This window comes from Portunus trituberculatus, chromosome 38, assembly GCF_017591435.1.
Source record: "Portunus trituberculatus isolate SZX2019 chromosome 38, ASM1759143v1, whole genome shotgun sequence".
In the NCBI taxonomy this organism is placed as follows: domain Eukaryota; kingdom Metazoa; phylum Arthropoda; class Malacostraca; order Decapoda; family Portunidae; genus Portunus; species Portunus trituberculatus.
The window spans coordinates 16,361,103-16,386,102 of record NC_059292.1 but is presented as its reverse complement, the minus strand read 5'-3'; positions in this window follow the sequence as shown (position 1 = coordinate 16,386,102).

Sequence of the window (25,000 nt, the reverse complement as noted above, 5' to 3'; positions counted from 1 at the left end):
AAAACACGTTCGCGGACTTTAGTAGGTATTAAACCTCCTATCTTGTACTACATGCACTGCTACGTATACAAAATGGGTTCCTGTACTAACTGGGAGCTCTAAAACCCCTTATCTGATCCATTAAGGGATAAAAGCAGCAGATTCCTTTAAAGGGCGTCTAACCTGTGGTAATGAAACTCTCTACTTGATGAAGCAGCCTTCTTGTTCTTATTTTTGGCTGCAGTGTCATGTCAACTTCAGGGATTTTAGAAAACAGATATCACTGGTCAACAGTCACGGCGTGTGAAATTAACCCACACCTTTCTTAGTGTCATTCCATGTTCACCTACCCATTTTATTCTACAAATGCATGAGTGAATTTGATTGCTGTGTGTGTTGCAGGCGTGAGGAGAGCTGAGGCTGCCTGAGTGAGGAGCATTGCTAGGGAAGGAAGGTAGGAAGGAAGGAAGGAAGGCACCACTACAATGGCTGAAGAAGAGAATGTGAAGGTGGCGGTTTGGGTCCGGCCAATGATATCCTTTTTAATGCCAAGAATGAGATCTTTGGGAGAGAAAACACAACACACACACACACACACACACACACACACACACACACACACACACACACACACACACACACAGTAAGTTTATTGACCACAAAATACAAAAGAAACATAAAATTAGAAAGAAAAACAAACAACAATTAAATAATCCTAACATCCAAGTAGGTGGAATAATCATTGTCCAATATTTTGTTAAGATATCAATACACGTTCAAGGAAACCATTACACACACACACACACACAGCGCCACCTTGTTTACATTCACACTTGGTTGGAGCTGCCCACATATCTTAAGATTTAGAAGAGTTCCAGTGCTTCTACAAGACCAGGACCAGTACTGCAAGTTACATAAGTGTACTGTTGATTAGCCAGGGTAACCCAAGTAACGCAGTGATTCTTGACTTTGCTATATTCAGCCAGGAAAAATCAAGCGCTTGGATCTAAACAATCCCTGGCCGGCTGGGTCATTCTCGCGCATGCGCAGAAGGACCCTTGTGACGTCACTAACTCATACGACACCACTGATATTACGGTATTACAAGCATGGATTTACCTGCCTTCAAGATGTTACTGGAGTCGCAGGAGCGGGCATACAAGACAGCTCTGGATATGGTTGTTACGCAAATGAATGACCAAATAAATAAGCTGGAAACCAAAGTATCCGACCTCACCACGAGCTTAGAGTTCACCCAGCATGAAGTTGATGAGCTAAAAGCCGCCGCAAGTGATCACGACAGAGAGAGGAAGGAAGATAAAACTGAAATTGAAAACCTAACCCACAAAGTTAAAGATCTAGAAGAAAAAGTAATCTATCAAGAAGATTACAGCAGACGGAAGAATCTGAGGATTAGTGGTCTGGAAGAACAAGGAGATGAAACCTGGGAGCAAACATCAGCGGCCGTAGCATCTCTCCTGGAAAAGAAGCTGCAGCTGCCTGGTGTTATCCTGGAACGAGCTCATAGGGTTGGACCTCGCCAGGACGCAAAGCCACGTACTGTAGTGGTGCGTTTCACTCGCTATAGTGACCGTGATGCTGCTATCAGGAGAGGAAGCCATCTCAAAGGCACCAATATATTCTTAAATGAAGATTTGTCTTCAGCATCTCTAGCCAAAAAAAAAGCACAGTTGCCCTTGTTCAAGCAAGCTAGAGCTGAGGGAAAAAATAGCTTTTTTCCGCCACACCAAGCTCATCATAAGGGAGAGAACTTTCGACACTTCTACTGGACGGAGGCAACCACCATTGAGGGAAGAGGGTGCAGTCGGTGGTGAAATGGGTGCCAGTCGGGACGGGACTGGACACGTTGCTGAGGGCGTGGTTACCGGTACTCAGGTGGCGGGCGCGTGGTCTGGAGGTAGTGGAAGGGAGGACGGTCGTTCGGTCCTCACTCATCTGAGTGGTGATCGGCCGCGCCCACAATCTCCTGCCACACCTACCACCTCAACTACCTACTCGTCTCAACGTAATCTCTCCAAAAAGTCCTTAAGGAGCAACACGAAGAAGTAATGTCACCACCACACTACTGCAACCATTACTACTATTGTTACTACTACTACTACTACTACTACTACTACTACTACTACTACTACTACTACTACTACTACTACTACTACTACCACCACCACCACCACCACCACCACCACCACCACCACCACCACCACCACCACCACCACCACCACCACCACCACCACCACCACCACCACCACCACCACCACCACCACCACCACCACCACCACCACCACCACCACCACCACCACCACCACCACCACCACCACCACCACCACCACCACCACCACCACCACCACCACCACCACCACCACCACCACCACCACCACCACCACCACCACCACCACCACCACCACCACCACCACCACCACCACCACCACCACCACCACCACCACCACCACACCACCACCACCACCACCACCACCACACACCACCACCACCACCACCACCACCACCACCACCACCACCACCACCACACCACCACCACCACCACCACCACCACCACCACCACCACCACCACCACCACCACCACCACACACCACCACCACCACCACCACCACCACCACCACCACCACTACTACTACTACTACTACTACTACTACTATTACTATTACTACTGCTGCTGCTACTGCTTTACTACTATTACTACCACTATTACTACTACTACTACTATCATCAACCACTGCTAATATTACTGCTACTCATGTTACCTCTATAAAAACTACTGCTCTTAATATTCTAATACTTGTTATCATTATCATTATTATTATTATTACTATTATTGTTATTATTATTATTATTGTTATTATTATTATCATCATCTTTATCTCTATTATTATCATATACAATGCAAAATAACAACCCATTTCCATTTAATAATGTTTCTAATAAAGATCTGTTGAGTACTTTAAATTCCAGTGAAATATTTAGGCAAGAAATCAATGAAAGCTTTGATCCATTAAGTGTGGAAGATAATAATTATAATAATGTTCTCGATGTTAACCAATTCTACATAAGATCCAGGCATATTAATCTTCCTAAGTCCGAATATACTTTTCTCTTGAATTTTTCTTCTTTATGTAACAAAACTTATTTCAATTTGCTAACACTGAATATTAGATCCATTTCCACAAATTTTCAGTATTTCAAAGACACAGTGCTATCAGACACTGTAACATACGATGTGTTTGGTCTCACAGAAACAAGACTTGACGCAGGTATTTCTGCATTGTATACTTTGCCAGCATACGAAATGTTCACTAATGACAGGAACAGGTATGGTGGCGGTGTGGCCGTTTATGTCTCCAATAAGTATACAGGTCACAAGGTAAATGAATGTAATCGGATGGAAACATTTATTGAAAGTGTGGGAGTGGAACTAAAATCTAATGGTAAAATGTTTATATTTATATGTATATATAGACCCCCTCAAGGTAATATCAATAATTTTCTTAATGCCCTCAATGGAATTTTAACTATTATAAAAGATAAAAAATACAATGAAATATTTATAATCGGAGATTTAAATTTAAATTTACTACACAATAATGACGATAACGTACAGGAACTTATTAATTTAATGTATAGTTTCTCCCTGTTTCCACTTACAACCCTGCCAACACGAGTTACGGCCACGTCCGCCACCCTTATAGATCATATTTGGTCCACATATGTTGAGAATAATGTAGGAAATTATGTAATCAAGACTGATATTACTGATCATTTCCCAGTTGTTTCTTTATTTAAGTGTATTAATATTCCGTCTCCTCCCACTTTCATAACGAAAAGAACGTTCACCCAGGAAGCCTTGCAAACATTCACTACTACACTTTCTCACATAAATTGGTCTGAAATCATTAATTGTACATGTCCTAATAACTCCTACAATCTATTTTACAATATTTTTAAGATAAATTTTGATAATTGTTTCCCAAAGAAAACAGTTAAAATAAACACCAAAAACAACCGCAGTCCACACATTACCTCAGCACTAAAGAAAAGCATAAGAGAAAAACATCGACTCGAAAAATTAGCATATAAATGGCCTTTAACATTCCGAGAACATTACCGAATGTACAGAAATAGACTAACAGCACTTTTAAAACAAGCTAAGAAGAAGTATTACCAAGACCAATTACTAGCTAACCAAGGCAACCCTAAGTCTCACTGGAATTCAATAAACAACATATTAGGTAAATCTGCAGGTGCCAAAAATAATAAAGTTGAGTTAAGACCAATTTGTAATACCATTCCAGATACATTTAATGAACACTTTCTCAAAGCAGGGGGGCACACAACAGAAAACATAGATAGTGGATTTTGAATTATTTACACAATTCTCCCAATTTTTCAATGTATTTATATCCCGTTACAAACCTAGAAATTGTAAAATGTATCAAATCATTTAAAACTTCTTCCTCCGGATACGATGACATTTCTCCAATTGTTTTGAAAAATACAGCCAATGATATAGCTATTCCATTAACACACATAATTAACCTGACATTAAAAACTGGCATCTTTCCTGATGCACTAAAAAGCTAAAGTTATTCCATTACTTAAATCGGGAAATAGATCTGATGTTAAAAATTATAGGCCCATTTCAATTCTTCCAGCGTTCAGCAAAATTTTTGAAAAAGTTATTACTTCCCGTCTTGTTAATTTTCTTGAAAATAATAATCTACTCACAGACTATCAGCACGGATTCAGGGCAGGTCGTTCCACAGAAACAGCTATTTTACAGTTCACCTCTAATGTATATCAATACCTAGAAAAAAACATCATGTAATAGGAGTATTCTTAGACTTATCTAAAGCATTCGATACTTTGAATCATAAAACTCTGTTGAGTAAGCTTAGTCACTATGGTGTAAGAGGTACTCCTTTAAAATTGTTTGAAAGTTATTTGACCAACAGGACACAAGCTGTATACTGCAACTCCACGTATTCTTCTTTCAATGCTGTCAATAAGGGTGTACCTCAAGGATCAATATTAGGGCCGATTCTTTTCTCGTCTATATAAACGACATTGTCAATGTAAGCCCTAAATTTAAATACACCATTTATGCTGATGACACAAATCTACTAATAAACAACGTTAATATCAATGATCTTCATATAAATTTGATTTCAGAATTAGAAAAAATCAATCATTGGATTAAAATCAATAATTTAAGTTTGAATATCACAAAACTAATTATATATTTTTCATAATCGCTCAGTTCAGTATAACATTTCACCTGTAACCATTGAAGGAAACACACTAGACAGAGTAAAGTTTACAAAATTTTTGGGCGTTTATATAGATGAGAATATGAATTGGAATGAACAGATTTCTTTTATTACGAAGAAATTATCAAAGATGTGTGGTATTTTGTATAGAGTTCGAAATAACCTCACAGCTGAATCCTCACTAGTATTTATTACACACTCTGTTATCCCCACCTCACTTACTGTGCATCAACTTGGGCATGTACTTGGCAGTCTTTTGTTAAAAAAATATCAATAGCACAGAATAAAATTTTTAGATGCATCTTTTATATGAATAGGTTTGAATCAACAAGAAACATAATATATACACAAAATTTTCTTACTTTTATAAACATTCATAAATATTTCTTACTGTTAATGATTTACAAGTACCTTACCCAGTATTGTGGAGGTCAGCCTTTTAGTCTGGTAAACACATCTCACAACATTCGAGGTAATAATGTCAATCTTATATGCCCACAGTACAGAACAACTCTCTTTAAGTACAGTGTACTTTACTCCGGTCCTCAAATATGGAATTCATTACCTTTACAAATTAAAACTCTTCTTTATAGTGGTAATTTATCCACTTTTAAAAAATCTGTGAAAACATATTTATATAATAATCAAAATAGTTAATAACATGCATAACAATGTCAAATCCTACTACAGTTACATCATTTTGCCCATTCCTGATTTTTATATTACCTTGTATAAATAAGACCATACTTTCTTTGTATTTGTTTTCTGGTATGGTATTATCATTATGTATATGAATATGTATGTATGTGTATGTGTGTGTAGATTTATATGTATATGTACATGTGTATGTATGTATATATACTTGTATGTGTATGTGTATGTATGGGTATATGTGTGTATATGTGTGTGTATGTATATGTTTATGTATGTGCATTTGTGTGTATGTATATGTATATGTGTGTGTATTTATATGTATGTATGTAGGTAGGTATATGTATGTATGTATGTGTATATATATATGTGTGTATATTATATATTATCATTATTATTATTATTATTGTTATTATTATTATTATTATTATTATTATAATAACTATTATTCATATTATTAGTTATTATAAGTAATATTACTATTATATGCTCTAGCTAAGTGTTAAATTGTAAACATCAAATCTAATAATGCATGATCATGTCTGTCGGGAAGCTTCGGCTTGACAGGCTGTGCCACAGTCAGTTTCATTGTATTCAACAATATACTTGTAATCTAAGGGCAATAAACCTTTACTTACTTACTTACTTACTTACTTACTTACACACACACACACACACACACACACACACACACACACACACACACACACACACACACACACACACACCTTTGCTTCTATCTATTCTATTCCTTTTCCTATCAAGTTATTTTCATCACTATCTTTAGTTTCGTATTCCATCAGCATTCCCCTTAACTCTGGCACACAATAAGCGGGAGCTGCGACGAAAGGCCAAGTGCGTAGTGAGCATGAAAGGAAATATCACCACGGTCACCAACCCTGATGACTCGGCCGATGTCAAGTCCTTCACCTACGACTACTCTTACTGGAGCTTTGACGGCTGCAAGGAGGAGCCAAATGGCTACTTTGCCAAGCAGTCACCCAACTCAAGTATGCTGATCAGGTGAGAGAGAGAGAGAGAGAGAGAGAGAGAGAGAGAGAGAGAGAGAGAGAGAGAGAGAGAGAGAGAGAGAGAGAGAGAGAGAAAGGGCACGTCATTCTTACGCTAATCTGGAATATAAAACTAAGATTATCAGTTATACTATAATTTGGACTCAGAAGTATTCACGATATCGATTAACTACTAACTCAGAAAAAATGTCATCGGATAGCTGCTATAATCTGATGGCGTTAGCGTGATGATCTGTGACGGTAACGACCACCTATGGTTATTGCTATCATTGGTGTCATCAAAATCACATTCTGGTTATTTCTGCTGGTCATTATTATCATCCTCTTGGAGTCATCATTATCAACTTTTCTTTTCTCTTCATCATTCATCATCATTAGCTTGGCCTCTTCTCATCATCACCATCTTTTCCTTCTCTTCATCATCAATATCATCATCTTCCTTTTCATCATTACCATTATCTTTTTTCTTCTTCCCTTTATCATCCTCATTACATTTTCCTGTTCATCACCATTAAGAACTGTCACTATAAATGCTAAGCTTTCTTCGCCTTTTGACAGAACACGGTGTACAATGATCTGGGAGGTGGAGTCTTAGCAAACGCCTGGGCTTGTTATAACTCCACACTGTTCGCTTATGGGCAGACAGGCTCGGGAAAATCTTGGTCTGTCATTGGATATGGATCCAATAAAGGTAAAAAATAAAAAAGTCCACATTTCATAGGTGTTTTCAGATGTTTCTCCTCAAAATTTTGGATGAACCTTTTGACTGCATTCTTTGGAGACTTTTTTTTTTTTTTTTTTATTCTTTTTGTTGCCCTTAACCATAGATAGTTGTTGAGTTGTTGAAAGCCTGCATGGTTCTCTTAAAAGTTCTGCATATCCATCACGTGAAATCAAAAGAATGTTACAATTTCATGAAATTGATCGTCAATGTATCCTGATTCTTGAAAGTGAGAGAAAGAAATAAATGGAAAACAGATGGATGGACAAAGAAAGAAACATACAACACAGTGTAAAGAAAGGAAAAAAACAATAAAAATCTATTCCTAAACTTTCAGGAATCGTGCCATTGTTCTGTAAAGATTTATTTAATGGCATCACACAAAACACAGAGGAGAAGGAGTTTGAAGTGAGGTTCAGCATGTTGGAGATCTACAATGAGGTAGTTCATGACCTGCTCAACCCCACCAAGAGCAAGAAAGGCCTCAAGGTCCGCCAACACCCGAAGAAAGGCTTCTATGGTAAGTACTATTGTGACGACAGGAACTGATGAATGTCAATAGAATCGTTTAATCGTACTCATATCTCAAGGTAAAATGTGTCCCAGCATTGAAGGGTAAATCACACCCAAACAACCTTCTGAACAGCTGAAGGCCTCAAGCTGGCTCTGGTCACCAACTACAACGAAATTGAGCAGAAGATGAACGAGGGCACCGTCAACCGCACCATCGCCTTCACCAACATGAACGCCACCTCATCCCGCGCCCACACCATCGTTGGCATCACCGTCATACAGAAATTCAAAACAATGCTGGACAAGAAACAGCAAAGCAGGCCGTTGTGAACTTGGTGGATCTGGCTGGCAGTGTGTGTGTGTGTGTGTGTGTGTGTGTGTGTGTGTGTGTGTGTGTGTGTGTGTGTGTGTGTGTGTAATTACCTAGTTGTATTTACATAGTTGTATTGTAAAGGGTTCGAGAGGGGCTCATAGTGTCCTGTCTCCATATCTCCACTGATCTAGTATTTCTTTAAAGCTATGTATATTATGTGCTGTAACAACTTCATCACTCAATGTATTCCATTTTTCCACCGTTCTATGTGGAGAACTTTATTTTCCAATAACTTACACACACTGCCTCTTCCTGATCTTCTTTGCATGTTCTCTTGTCCTTCCAGCTTCATCTGCCACCAATACCAGGTCTTGCTTGTCTATCTTTTCAACGTCGTTAACTATTTTATAAATTGTTATTACGAGGAGGTAGTAGATACCTACCGAAACGATAATTTACTCCCAGCGAGGTCTAATAGCACTAGTTCAGGAGTGCTGTGAACTTTCCATTAAAGCTAGTTGTGATCTCACTGAAATACAGCTGTCTGAGGCAACTGACAGTAACCCTTTCTCTGTTCCTTCTACTTTCTCTATCCTCATTCTCGCTCCAAAGTTGGATGTTGCGTCTATGTGCGCTATGACTTAACTTGCTCTCTTGCCCACGCTCTCGAATCTTTTGAGTTTTCCACCATCTGGCTTAGACTTGATAGTCACTACCAAATTTATCTGTGCTGTCTATCTCTCCCCCTAACTCCTCTGACTATAGTAAATTCTTTGACTATTTGACTTCCAAAGTGGAGCACATCTGTCCCTCTACCCTTTCATAGAGATCTCCATTTTTTAAGATTTCAATGTTCACCACCAGCTTTGGCTTTCCTCTCCCTTCATTGACCATCCTGGTGAACTAGCCTTTAACTTTGCTATCCTCCGTGACCTAGAGCAACTGGTGCAGCACCCTACTTGTATTCCTGACCGTCTTGGAGATACACCCAACATTCTTGATTTTTTTTCCTTACCTCTAATCCTTCTGCTTATGCTGTTACCCTATCTTCTCCGTCGGGCTCCTCCGATCACAATCTCATTTCTGTATCTTGTCCTATTTCTCCAATTCCTCCTCAGGATCACCCAAAATGGAGGTCACTCTGGCGTTTTGCCTCTGCCAGGTGGGGGGTTTGTGAGGATCGAGGTACTATGCTGATTTTCCTTGGAATGATTACTGCTTCTGTGTCAGAGACCCATCTCTATGTGCATAAAAGAGGTGATAGTGTCTAGCATGGAGGCGTACATTCCTCATTCTTTTCTCAACCGTCTAAACCTTGGTTTAACACAACCTGTTCTTGTGTTATACATGATAAAGAGGTTGCCCACAAAAGGTACTTGAGCCTTCCATCTTCTGAATCTCATGCACTTTATATTTCTGCTCAGAATCATGCCAAGTCTGTTGAAGTGAGGTTCAGCATGTTGGAGATCTACAATGAGGTAGTTCATGACCTGCTCAACCCCACCAAGAGCAAGAAAGGCCTCAAGGTCCGCCAACACCCGAAGAAAGGCTTCTATGGTAAGTACTATTGTGACGACAGGAACTGATGAATGTCAATAGAATCGTTTAATCGTACTCATATCTCAAGGTAAAATGTGTCCCAGCATTGAAGGGTAAATCACACCCAAACAACCTTCTGAACAGCTGAAGGCCTCAAGCTGGCTCTGGTCACCAACTACAACGAAATTGAGCAGAAGATGAACGAGGGCACCGTCAACCGCACCATCGCCTTCACCAACATGAACGCCACCTCATCCCGCGCCCACACCATCGTTGGCATCACCGTCATACAGAAATTCAAAAACAATGCTGGACAAGAAACAGCAAAGCAGGCCGTTGTGAACTTGGTGGATCTGGCTGTGTGTGTGTGTGTGTGTGTGTGTGTGTGTGTGTGTGTGTGTGTGTGTGTGTGTGTGTAATTACCTAGTTGTATTTACATAGTTGTATTGTAAAGGGTTCGAGAGGGGCTCATAGTGTCCTGTCTCCATATCTCCACTGATCTAATATTTCTTTAAAGCTATGTATATTATGTGCTGTAACAACTTCATCACTCAATGTATTCCATTTTTCCACCGTTCTATGTGGAGAACTTTATTTTCCAATAACTTACACACACTGCCTCTTCCTGATCTTCTTTGCATGTTCTCTTGTCCTTCCAGCTTCATCTGCCACCAACACCAGGTCTTGCTTGTCTATCTTTTCAACGTCGTTAACTATTTTATAAATTGTTATTACGAGGAGGTAGTAGACACCTACCGAAACGATAATTTACTCCCAGCGAGGTCTAATAGCACTAGTTCAGGGAGTGCTGTGAACTTTCCATTAAAGCTAGTTGTGATCTCACTGAACGTTTCCCTTTGTGTCTCACAACTCAAGGGGGCAGTCACAGCCTGCCCTCCAAAGATAACTCTCCTTCACACAAAACTACATGCACTTATCACACACACACACACACCCTTCCTTAAAATTCAAAATTCAAAATGGCGACTCCAAATCCATCCTCGGAGTCCCGTTCTGGGGAAGGGACCAGAAATGTCCCCAGGTCGGACTGCTCTCTTGCTGGCGACCCAAAATGTCTTGACACCTCCCTCGACTTTTTCGTCATTAACTTCGCAGTCTTAGATCTAATTTTCAATCTGTAGAACACCACCTCTCCTTCACTATACCTCATCTTCTTTTCCTCACCGAAATACAGCTGTCTGAGGCAACTGACAGTAACCCTTTCTCTGTTCCCTTCTACTTTCTCTATCCTCATTCTCGCTCCAAAGTTGGATGTTGCGTCTATGTGCGCTATGACTTAACTTGCTCTCTTGCCCACGCTCTCGAATCTTTTGAGTTTTCCACCATCTGGCTTAGACTTGATAGTCACTACCAAATTTATCTGTGCTGTCTATCTCTCCCCTAACTCCTCTGACTATAGTAAATTCTTTGACTATTTGACTTCCAAAGTGGAGCACATCTGTCCCTCTACCCTTTCATAGAGATCTCCATTTTTTAAGATTTCAATGTTCACCACCAGCTTTGGCTTTCCTCTCCTTCATTGACCATCCTGGTGAACTAGCCTTTAACTTTGCTATCCTCCGTGACCTAGAGCAACTGGTGCAGCACCCTACTTGTATTCCTGACCGTCTTGGAGATACACCCAACATTCTTGATTTTTTTCCTTACCTCTAATCCTTCTGCTTATGCTGTTACCCTATCTTCTCCGTCGGGCTCCTCCGATCACAATCTCATTTCTGTATCTTGTCCTATTTCTCCAATTCCTCCTCAGGATCACCCAAAATGGAGGTCACTCTGGCGTTTTGCCTCTGCCAGTTGGGGGGATGTGAGGATCGAGGTATTATGCTGATTTTCCTTGGAATGATTACTGCTTCTGTGTCAGAGACCCATCTCTATGTGCATAAAAGAGGTGATAGTGTCTAGCATGGAGGCGTACATTCCTCATTCTTTTCTCAACCGTCTAAACCTTGGTTTAACACAACCTGTTCTTGTGTTATACATGATAAAGAGGTTGCCCACAAAAGGTACTTGAGCCTTCCATCTTCTGAATCTCATGCACTTTATATTTCTGCTCAGAATCATGCCAAGTCTGTTCTTCAACTTGCCAAGCACTCTTTCATAAATAGAAAATGTCAAAATCTTTCAAACTCAAACTCCACTCGTGACTCCTGACATCTGTCCAAAAACATTTCCAATAACTTTATCTCTTCATCTTTCCTCCTTTATTTCATCCTGATGGCACCACTGCCATCTCTTCTGTTTCTAAAGCTGAACTCTTCTCTCAAACCTTTGGTAACAACTCCACCTTGGATGATCCTGGGATTATTCCTCCTCTCCTCCTCCCTCTGACTTTTCATGCCTACAATTAAATTTCTTCGTAATGATGTTTTCCATGCCCTTACTGGCCTAAACCCTCGGAAGGCACCTGATGGGGTCCCTCCTATTGTTCTCAAAACTGTGCTTCAGTGCTTGCACCTTGCTTGGCCAAACTCTTTCAACTATGTCTATCGACTTCTACCTTTCCTTCTTGCTGGAAGTTGGCTTACAATCAGCCTGTTATAAAAAAGGGTGACCGTTCTCATCCCACAAACTACCGTTCTATAGTCTCTTGCTTGTCTAAAGTTTTTTAATCAATCCTCAATAGGAAGATTCTTAAACATCTATCACTTCACAATCTTCTATCTGATCGCCAGTATAGCTTCCATCAAGGTCGCTCTACTGGTGATCTTCTGGTGTTCCTTACTGAGTCTTAGTCATCCTCTTTTAGAGATTTCGGTGAAACTTTTGCTGTCACGTTAGACATACCAAAAGCTTTTGATAGAGTCTGGCACAAAGCTTTAATTTCAAGACTGCACTCTTACGGTTTCTATCCTTCTTTCTGCAACTTTATCTCAAGTTTCCTTTCGTTCTATTGCAGCCGTGGTAGACGGCCACTGTTCTTCTCTTAAATTTATTAACAGTGGTGTTCCTCAGGGTTCTGTCCTATCACCCACTCTCCTTCTATCATTCATTAATGATCTTCTCAGCCAAACTTCTTGCGCTATCCAATCCTACGCTGATGATACTTACATATTTCCACGTTCTTTCAGAGACGATCATGAAGTTATCAGATCACGCAGGGACGCCAGAGAACGTCTGACTTCTGATCTTTCTAAGATTTCCGATTGGGGCAGAAAAAAATTAGTAGTTTTCAATGCCTCAAAACTCAATTCATCCATCTATCAACTCGAAACAATCTTCCAGACAACTAAACCCTCTTCTTCAGTGACACTCAACTGTCTCTCTCTTCCACACTGAATATCCTCGGTCTGTCCTTTGCTCATAATCTTAACTGGAAACTTCACATCTCATCTCTTGCTAAAACTGCTTCTATGAAGTTAGGCGTTCTGCGGCGTCTCCGCCAATTTTTCTCGCCCCTTCAACTGCTAACTCTGTACAAGGGCCTTATCCATCCTTGTGCTCTTCGCATGTTTGAGGGCGTTCTGCTCACACAGCTTTATTAGAGAGGGTGGAATCAAAAACTTTTCGTCTCATCAACTCCCCTCTTCTAACTGACTGTCTTCAGCCTCTTTCTCACTGCCGAAATGTTGCATCTCTTTCTGTCTTTTGTCACTATTTTCATGCTAACTTCTCTACTAATCTTGCTAACTGCATGCTTCCCTCCTCCTGCGGCCTCATTGCACAAGGCTTTCTTCTTCCTCTCATCCCTATTCTGTCCAACTCTCTAATACAAGAGTCAACCAGTATTCTTAATCATTCATACCTTTCTCTGGTAAACTCTGGAACTCTCAGCCTGCTTCTGTTGTTCCACCTTCCTATGACTTGACTTCCTTTAAGAGGAGGTCTCAAGTAATTTGTCCCTAAATTTTGGTTAACTCTCTTGACTTTTAAGGAACTGGCAACCAAGTGGGCCTTTTATCCCATTTTTTTTTTTTGCCCTTGATCAGTTGCCCCTCCTTCATAAAAAAAATATCTAATCTTTCCCTGCAGTCTCTCGGCATTCCTTTTATTAGTTTGCTCTTAATCAACCTGACCTGAGACGGCACGTCATCAGCATCGGTCCTTACGGTAACCAAAGCTAGTTTACATTTCAACCTTGTCATAAACTCGATGGGGTCGTCCTTCACCGAATATTTTAAATCATTCAGAGAATCAAATAACCTTTCCTCATTCTGGTCCGTGAGCTCCTTTGTAAGATATTGCTTAAATTGTGCCCAGGTTACTTCCTTCTCCACTACCGTTTGCACCAGTAAAGCTAATGGGGCTTCCACACGCATTTTAACTATCTGTTGCCTCTCTCTATTATCTATTGAGCAACTTTCCACCTGTGAGAAAAAAAAAAACAGCTAACCGGCCAACTCTTACTCCACTCAAGTGACGCAGTTCAAGGACGGGATGTCACGGGGCTTCATGAGGCATTTAACAGGGACACTCGCAGGCCTCTCCTGTTCTCTCTAACTTCCTGCAACAAATCGTAGACACAATCACGCAAGGCATCTACCTTCATCTCTAAGTTATTTACTGGTTCTGCACCTGACGGACTTACGCTCGTTATCTGGTTAACTACCGTATCATCTTCGGTTTTAACTACTGGTTCATTTTCCTTTTTAGGCGTCCACTCCGCCCTTAAGCTCAGAAAATCCGCCAACTCATCCATAACGAAAGAAAAAATACCTGACAACTTGTCACAAACTGAACAAAATGAATATTGAGTGAACAGTGGCTTTCTGTTTCACCAAAACACAACTTAAATTCTCATTATAAAAACAACGTACCTTCCTGTGGAGACAAGAAGCTAATCACACCAAAATATCAAGGCATAAGAAAACAACTTATTGAAAAAAAACATGCCAGAACATATGAGCCAAATGGGAAATGTAAAAAAAAAAAATTACCCCTAAACTGAAAAAAAAAAAAATAAATAAAAATTTTGGTCTCCTCCCCTAGCTTATCCGCGCGGATAAACTAGAGGTGGGAGGGTAGCAAGGGGGACCGACACGGCGCCAACTACCACCTAAAGGTAATTACTTGTGGGGAGTGTGGGGCCCCGTGCTACCGCCGAACCACCAACAAAACATCATGGGGGAAGGGACGAACACCTAACTCTCACTGTTCCCCTTCCTCTTTCCTGCCGCTGTGACTCCATACTGGCTACTCGAAACATGAGAAAAAAAATAAATAAAAAATAAAAAATAAACGGAGGAGAAACACCACTTCAATACTAAACAAGGGGGATAAGCAGTTACGTGGGTCGATGTGCCTATATAAAACACATCTAAACCGCTGCCACCATCTATACTGAACCTTCGTGAGGCTCAGTCTCTTGTACTGGGCCTACGTGAAGCTTAGGCCGAGTAAGGGAGCAAAGAAAGATGTAACGAATCCAAGGGGGGGGTGATGAACACACCAAGCTTAACTAAATCGACCCTTTAATTCAATAACAACTCATCACAGTCAGATAACTTCCTACCTAGCCTACCTATAAGACGGGAGACCTATGGGGGGGAAACCGTGGGTAACTCAACTGTAGATGAGAGGGCGTGAGGGTGCGTGTGGTGGCGTCCCGAGAGGTAAAATGGCGGCCCGTCCTCGCGGCGTCCTGCTCTCTCTCTCTCTCTCTCTCTCTCTCTGCCTGGTTGGGCCTGCTGTGCTGGAAGTGGCAGAAGGTTCCACAGGAACGGTGCTCGAGACGAGAGCGGGGTGATGTTCTGAGGGTGACGCCACCACGCTCCTCAGCTTATAAGGTGACAGCCATGATGACTGCGCACGCAGCCATACGTCATCTCCTTTCTCCCCCTACAGGGACTCCCTATATAAGAATTCCTAGCTACACATATGAAAGGGAAGATGAGGATTTGGACTAAATAAATACCCTAATAGTGGGTAATAATCCCACTCCAGTACTGCTACTCGGTACATTATCATGAACCATTATTAGCACTCCTCTTCCTCCCCTTAATCCTTCCTGTCTCTCCTCTAGCTATTATATCCCTCCTCTTTAAAGTTACCATGGATCTGCTCTCTTAGTTTTGTTTCAACGATGCACATTACATTCGGCTTTTCTCTTTCAAATAATCCCTAACATCCAAGATACTTGATAACAACCCATCTATATTAGTATAAGTCACTCTTAATTTCTTGCCTCCTCCACTACCTCCTCTTTCTTCTGTACATACCACTTCTTTAGTCTCAAATCCAGAACCCTCCAGTAAAAATTCTTCTTCTCCATCTCTGTCCTTTTCTCTTTCTTTCCTTACCTTCACTTTTTAGCACTTTCTCCTTTTCCCTCTCCATAGGTTCATATCTCTTTTTATCCATATATCCTTGTGTTTACTATCACCGGCCAGCTTCCCTTTCCTAGCCATAATTTCCTCTACTGCCACTTGGGATCTCATTTTCACTTTCATTGGTCTCCTACCCACTTCACTGCAGCTTCCTAGCCTGATCACTTCTTCCACCTCCTGGTCTAGTTCTTGTATGCTGTCTTGAACTTGTTTGATAACAGTTTTGGCCAATTCTCTCTCTTCACGTTCTCTTGTGAAATTATTTGGATATTTCTTTTCATTCATCCCAAAAATCATGAAGCTTTATCTTATCCACTGTATCCCGCACCAGATCTTCTTTCTCTTTAATGTGTGTGTGTGTGTGTGTGTGTGTGTGTGTGTGTGTGTGTGTGTGTGTGTGTGTGTGTGTGTGTGTGTGTGTGTGTATTTACCTAGTTGTATTTACCAAGTTGTATTGTATAGGGTTCGACCGGGACTCATAGTGTCCTGTCTCCATATCTCCATTTATCTAGTTTTTCTTTAAAGTTATGCACACTATGTGCTGCAGCAATTTCCTTATCCAATGCATTCCATTTTTCACTGTTCTGTGTGGAAAACTGTATTTTCCAACATCCTTCACACACTGCCTCATCCTGATCTTCTTTTCATGTCCTCTTGTCCTTCCATCTTCCGCCAACAGCGCCAGGTCTTCTTTGTCTATTTTTTCAATATCATTTACTATCTTATACATTGTTATTAGGTCCCCACGTTCTCTTCTATCCTGTAAAGGTGGCAGTCCCATTTCCTTCAGTCGTTCTTCATATGTGAGGTCCTTTAATTCCGGCACCATCATTGTAGCAATCTTCTGTATCCTTTCCAGTTTTCTTATATCTTTTTTAGAGCTCGGAGACCATACCACTGCTGCATATTCCAGCCTTGGGCATATCATGCTTGTGATGATTTTTTTCATCATATCTTTATCCATGTAATGAAATGCCACTCTTATATTAGTCAACATCTTATATGATAGTCCATATATCTTGTTCATGTGTTTATCAAGGCTCAGATTTTCTTGTATGATCACTCCAAGATCTTTTTCCTCTTTTGTCTTCGTTATTTGCTCGTCCCATCAAATAGTTCCATACTGGTCTTCTCTTAATCTTTCCTAGTTCCATTATGTGACATTTCTTGGCATTAAACTCCAATTTCCACTTCTTGCTCCATTCATAAATTTTGTTTAAATCTTCCTGTAACCGTAGACAGTCCTCTCTGGTTTTGATAACTTTTAGCAACTTTGCATCATCGGAGAATAAATTCACATAGCTGTTTATCCCAATGTGAATGTTGTTTACATAAACTTGAAACATAAAGGGGGCTAACACTGACCCTTGTGGCACTCCACTAGTTACTTTACTCCAAGATGAGTATGTATCTTTGATCACAGTTCTCATTTCCTATCCTTCAAATAATCTTTTGTCAATTCGAGCAAGGTTCCACGCAGTCCTCCTATATTCTCTAGTTCCAAAGAAGTCTTCCGTTAGGGACTTTATCAAATGCCTTTTTAATGTCCAGGTATACTGTGTCTACCCATCCATCTCTGTTTTCAAGTCCTGCAATAACTCTGGAGTAGAAGCTTATTAAATTTGATACACATGACCGCCCTGTCCTAAATCCAAATTGTCTGTTCGATATGACTTGCTCCTCTTCTAGAAATTTAAACCACTTTTCTTTGATAATTATTTCACATAATTTCCCTACGACACTTGTAAGTGACACTGGTCTGTAGTTTAGTGGTTCAGTTGCCTTTCCTCCTTTAAATATCGGTATTACATTGGCTCTCTTCCACTCGTGGAACTTTTTCTTCATTCATTGAACTTTTAATTATTTCCCAAATTGGCTCCAGTACTTGCTCTTTACATTCTTTTAACACCCAGCCTGATACACCATCTGGCCCCATTGTTTTTCTGACCTCCAACCTGTCCAGTAATCTTCCAATATCCTCTTTGTGCACTGCAATCTCCTTTAATCCTTGGCAATCCAATGTCCTATTAGGTTCTGTGAAATCATCATCTTCAGTGAATACCGTTTTGAAGTTCTCATTCATTATTTCACACATTTCTTTCTCTGTTTGGTATGTCTTTCCTTCTTTAATTATTTTTCAATTGTTTCCTTATTCCTTAAACTTGTAGATAAGTTCGGGTTCATCCTTGTTTTTTATCCACTACATCTTTCTCAAACTTTCTTTCTTCCTCTCTCCTTACTCTAATATATTCATTTCTAGTATCTTTGTACTGCCGACTATTATAGTCATTTCCTGCTTTAAAAGTTTCTTCCACGCTTTATCCTTTGCATATTTTGCTTGTAAGCATCTAGCATTGTACCAAGCATGTATTTTTTCTGAACTCTATAAACAGGAACAAACTTTTTTACTCCTTCATAGTATTTTTGTAAGAATATATCATATTTCTCTTGTACAGTCTTCCTGCACATAATATTACTCCACTCAATATCAGCAAAATAACTCCTTAATTTTTCAAAATCCGCTCTTGCATAATTTAATCTCTCTCCTTTATAGTCCTCTCTGTAACTTATCTCGTCTTCCTCCTGCATTTGTATCTCTACTGTCACATGATCACTTTTCCCCATTGGACTAAGGTATTGTATGATTGAGGGGACTCTGGTTTCTTTGTGAAGACCAAGTCAAGCAACGATGGTTCTTCTTCCCCCCTGTACCTTGTGGACTCCTCCACCCATTGGTCCATTGTATTAACCATAGTTAGCTGTAACACTTTCTCACTTCACTGCCCAGCACTTTATCGCCTCTTTACATATCTTTATGCTCTTCTGATCCCCATGTATTAGTCTTTGGTGGAACATAAGTGACTATAATTTTCCTTTTCTTCAAATCTTTTGTTTAGATTGTTACTCCCAGTACTTCCACTTTATCCTCTTCATATTGCACATCCTCCACACATATGTTATCACGAACCATTATTAGCACTCCTCCCCCTTTATCCTTCCTGTCCTTCCTCCAGGTATTCTATGATTATAACCTTCCTCTTTAAAGTTGACATGGATCTCTTTTCTCAGTTTTGTTTCAACGATACACATTACATCTGGCTCTTTCTCTTTCAAATAATCCCTTACTTCCAATATACAGTAAGTCCTCGTTATACGGTACATATGCGTTCCTGAAAACCTTACCGCATATCGAATTTACCGTATACTGAATCCATCATAACATGTAATATTAGAGAATGCGTTCCAACACGTCGAAAGTCACCCCTACAGAAATACAAATACATGTAAATAATCATTAAAAAATATGTAAAAAAAAAAAAAAAGTAAAGTACTGCGCAAAAGAAATAAACAGAAAATGTTTTTTATTTACCATTCAATCGCCATGTATTCTATCAGATGATGTCCCTCCCGAGGCTAAGGGACAGTAGGGATTTCAGCCCTTACTCATCTTCCGCTGAGTGGGCAGACGAGCATAAGACATCGTCGTCTGCTCTGTCGGAAGCAGATGTAGAAGGGCCAGCTGTAGCGGGGTCGGCACGTTTCAATGGTTTGAAGATTTTTATAATGTTTATTTAGCCAAATTATTTTCATTTTACAAAACATATAAATAATAAATAGGAAGACAATATTTATAATGTTAATGAAACATATTTTACTGGCTGAGCCTGTTGAGAGTAAACTCTCTTAAAAGGCTCCTTAAATTACACACTTGAGCCGAATAATTATTAAAACATTTCAATATAGTGCAAACAGACTTCCTTATGTATTCAATCCCAAAAAACCTTGTTAATTATATACATAATTAACATTCTTTGTAAACTAGTTACATGAACTGTCCATACTTATATGAAAGAAATATTCATAAATCCGAATATAGATTCATACATATACACATACTATGCTTGCATACATAGCTATGTACATTTAGTATATATACATACGTACACCAATACCTCCATACTTATAAACTCAAATACATCTAATCAAGATTTACTCGTATGAGTACATAATACAGTTAATACTACTACAATTAATACATACTAATACATAATATTCATATATCCCCATATAAACGTGAATTCATACACGTGTACATACATATGGACATGTATACACAGTACACACAGTTGCAAAAATACATACACAAATATAAGCAAAGAAGTTCTTAAACTATTGTAGCATCATGGATATTAATAATTAGTCTTGGTTGTATTTCATTAATAGGAACTCTTTGAGACAGTGTTTAAAAGACAGCAAGGTTGGTTTTGTTCTGATATCTGGTGGTAACTGATTCCAAATTTTTGAGCCATGATACAAAATACTCGTCTGTGACTGATTGGAGAGCGCTACTGGAAGTTCTAATAGGTCAACACCTCTCAAGCTATATCTTTCGATTCTACGATATCTAAAGTATAAATTATCAGTGGAATTATTTAGACATTTGTATATAAATAGTGCTGAGAAATATGTATTTACTTCATTTATTATTAGTAATTTCATATTTAAAAAGAGGTTGTTGGTATGGTCATATCTTGTCTTGCCCGTAATCGTCCTTATTACTCTTTTCTGTGCGATAACTAATGGTTTTATTTTTGAGGTAGGAACACTGGACCAAATGGTGGTGCAGTATATAATGTTGGGGTAAACCAGTGTGTGGTAGACATGTCGCAGTGCCTCCTTGTTTAGAAGATGACGGGTTAAATATAAAATGCCACTCATTCTGTTTACTTTGTTACACACACTGGTTATATGTTTATTCCATGATAGTTTATTATCAACAGTTATTCCTAGAAACTTTACATTTGTTACCTCATTAATAACTGTGTTATTGATTTTTAATATGCTTGAATTTGGTGGTAACGTTTTGTTTCTGTGAAAAATAATGTAGTTAGTTTTTAAAATATTGAGTGTTAACTTGTTATTTTGTATCCATTTGTTAATGTTTTGTACTTCCTCATTGACAGATGCCATTAAATTACGTATATCTGGGTGGCTTTTATAAATTGTGCAGTCATCTGCAAATAAAATGAATTTAAAAAACGAACTAGAATTAACTATGTCGTTAACATATAATAAGAATAATAGTGGTCCCAGTATCGATCCTTGGGGAACACCGGTTGAAATGTTTAAAGTAGATGAAGATGTATTATCATACTGGACATACTGTTTACGATTAGTTAGGTAGGAATTGAACCATTTATTAGATACTCCCCTTATGCCATAATGCTTTAACTTTTGTAGTAAAATATGGTGGTCAACAGTATCAAATGCCTTGCTCAGATCAAGAAATATTGCCACTGCAAATTTTCTTTGGTCAAATGAAGACATGATGTCATATACAAACGATGTCAGTGCTGTTTCAGTTGACCTTCCTCGTCTAAAGCCGTGTTGTGCATCTGTAAAAATATTATGAGTCTGACAAAATTTATATATTCTGTTGCACATTAACTTTTCGATGATCTTGCTGAATGCATTAAGCACTGATACTGGTCTGTGGTTTTTAAATTCTTTCCTGTTCCCAGCCTTAAATATTGGGGTGACTCGTGCAACTTTCAGGGCATCTGGGAATGTTCCGGTTATAAAAGAGCTGTTGAATATATGCAATAACACAGGAGACAGCAACATACTCACTTCCTTGATGAAAAAAGAAGAAAGAGAATATTGAGGAAGGGCCACCTGTAGCAGGGTCAGCACAAGGACGGCATGTCTGACTGGCTTGAAGAACGAGTAGATGGAGGACTGTTTAGTTTTTCTTGTTTTTTTCATCATAGATTTCTTGATAAATCTTGACACTTTTCTTTATGTCATGAGCCACTTTGCTACTCCTGGCAGAATTTGGGTCACGTTCCTTCAGAGTTCAGAGTTTTCAGAGCTTTTTCGATACCACCGAGACATTCTCTAAGAGTTTTGATGTCCACGCACAGGTTCTTCCTCGTCTCCCTCTTTTTCTGCCTCCTGTGATGCCTTGTCTAGCTCTATAAGTTCATCATTTGAGAGAGATTCAGCATGGCTTTCCAAAAGATCTTGAACATGATCATCATCATCATCAACATCGAAGCCAGCCCTATGGCACAGATTTACTATGTCATTTCTGATCGCACCGATGTTGTCTTCAGCGAAGCCTGGGAAGTCATGTGCGCATTCTGGCCATACTTTATTCCACGCCAAGTTCATGGTAGACGTCTTCACTTCGTCCCAAGATGACTTGATGTTATACAACTTCCACTATTCACTGATAGTGGGTTTGCCAGGCCCATCTGTGCCCTTTATCAGTTGCTGCATGGTTCACCGCTGGTAGTAGGCTTTAAATGTTTGCCATGATTACTATGAATATATTAGTGCTTACAATAAACCCTTTAATATTCCATTTATTCATCTAATTAGTAATGCATGTAAGTAACATGTAATGCAGTTAAAAGGGGGAAGGGAAGAGATAAGAGATTCCAAGGGTGATCAAGTTAAAGTTAGTACTGTGAGTGGCGGGGAGGTGTGGTGTGGATGACGTCATCACCCCTGCTCCCCCACGCTGGGCCCTCTTGGATGACATGAGCGGATACCGTATCTGCGAATTTTTCTTACCGTATATCAAATCGAGGGTAGTAATTTCCAAATACCGTAACTATGAATTTACCGGATAAAGAACTACCGTATAACGAGGACCTACTGCATTCTCTTCCCTTTCTCTCTTCTCCTCATCCTTTTCATTAAGCCTCTCTTTTCCTCCTTTTCTCTTTCTCCTTCTCCTTCTTCACCGTGCCTCTCTTTCATTCCTTATCTTTCTTCTTGTTCATCCTCCTCCTCCTCCTCCTCCTCCTTGTTAAACACGCTGATGCAGAGAAACCAACCCTCCAGACACCTTCATTACCGACACAACAACATAACCACACAAAAGGAATGAAGGAGGGAAAATGAAGGAGGAAAGAAGGAAAAGGTACAGGATAGGGAGGAAAAGGTCATGGAGAGAGAGAGAGAGAGAGAGAGAGAGAGAGAGAGAGAGAGAGAGAGAGAGAGAGAGAGAGAGAGAGAGAGAGAGAGAGAGAGAGAGAGAGAGAGAGAGAGAGAGAGAGAGAGAGAGAGAGAGAGAGAGAGAGAGAGAGAGAGAGAGAGAGAGAGAGAGAGAGAGAGAGAGAGAGAGAGAGAGAGAGAGAGAGAGAGAGAGAGAGAGAGAGAGAGAGAGAGAGAGAGAGAGAGAGAGAGAGAGAGAGAGAGAGAGAGAGAGAGAGAGAGAGAGATGAAAACTGAAAGGGAAAAGGTTAGAAGCACGTCATGTAGAATAGGTCTACGAAGTAAGGGTAAAGGATTGAGGTGACTTGACGCACCTCGTGGCCAAACAGAAGCAGCTGTGTCGCCTCTCACAGAACATGTTCAAGGTACAGGAAGGAAGGAAAGGGCGTTGCTGTCTGTGGGGCGCCTGCAGGTTGTGTTGGTGAAGGTGTTTTGGGTGTAGTTGTATAGGTTTGTTTGGTTTTGCTATTCTTGTTGCTATTGGTAATGGTGCTAGTGCTGGGAGTGATGGTTGTAGTAGTAATAGGTATAGGTGAGTAATAAGGAGGCGGTGGCGCAGTGGATAAGGTGGTGAGCGTGGGATCGGCTAGACATCCACGCGTAGGTTCGAATCCCACCACCACGTACAGCCTTAATTAAACACTTTGCCATTTGTCGAGTGGTTTAAAGTTACCTACATGTCACCATGATACCCAGGTTCTAGGACCTAGGTGGTTACACCCAAGATGAGCTTGGGTGGTGATATGGGCCCTAATATGGGTACCACTATAAATAAAATTGCTTGCGCCACTAATGGGCGGAAGCTGAACTGCGCTTCCTATATATACACTCTTCAAGTGAGCCTACTGGCGCTATAGGCCTTAACGAAAAAAAAAAAAAAAGGAGGAAGAATTAAGGAAAGAAAAGGAACAACATGAGAAAGTAAAAGTAGAATACAAAGAATGTAAATAGAGAGTAAGAAAATAGAAAGTAAAGTCACTTGTGGCAGAGGCGTGGTGTGAAGGAGGCCTTAGTGTTAATTGGTGGGCAGTGGTGGCGTGCTGATCAGTGGGTAGCGGCGGGCAGTGGAAGCCTCGGTTCTTGTCGGTTAGGTTAGGTCAGGTTGGTGTCGTTAGGTTGGTTTCGTTGTTAGGTTAGGTTGGTTTCGTTGGTTAGGTTAGGTTGGTTTCGTTGTTAGGTTAGGTTGGTTTCGTTGTTAGGTTAGGTTGGTTTCGTTGTTAGGTTAGGTTGGTTTCGTTGTTAGGTTAGGTTGGTTTCGTTGTTAAGTTAGGTTGGTTTCGTTGTTAGGTTAGGTTGGTTTCGTTAGTTAGGTTAGGTTGGTTTCGTTGGTTAGGTTAGGTTGGTTTCGTTGTTAGGTTAGGTTGGTTTCGTTGTTAGGTTAGGTTGGTTTCGTTGTTAGGTTAGGTTGGTTTCGTTGTTAGGTTAGGTTGGTTTCGTTGTTAGGTTAGGTTGGTTTCGTTGTTAGGTTAGGTTGGTTTCGTTGTTAGGTTAGGTTGGTTTCGTTGTTGTTAGGTTGGTTTCGTTGTTAGGTTAGGTTGGTTTCGTTGTTAGGTTAGGTTGGTTTCGTTGTTAGGTTAGGTTGGTTTCGTTGTTAGGTTAGGTTGTTAGGTTAGGTTGGTTTCGTTGTTAGGTTAGGTTGGTTTCGTTGTTAGGTTAGGTTGGTT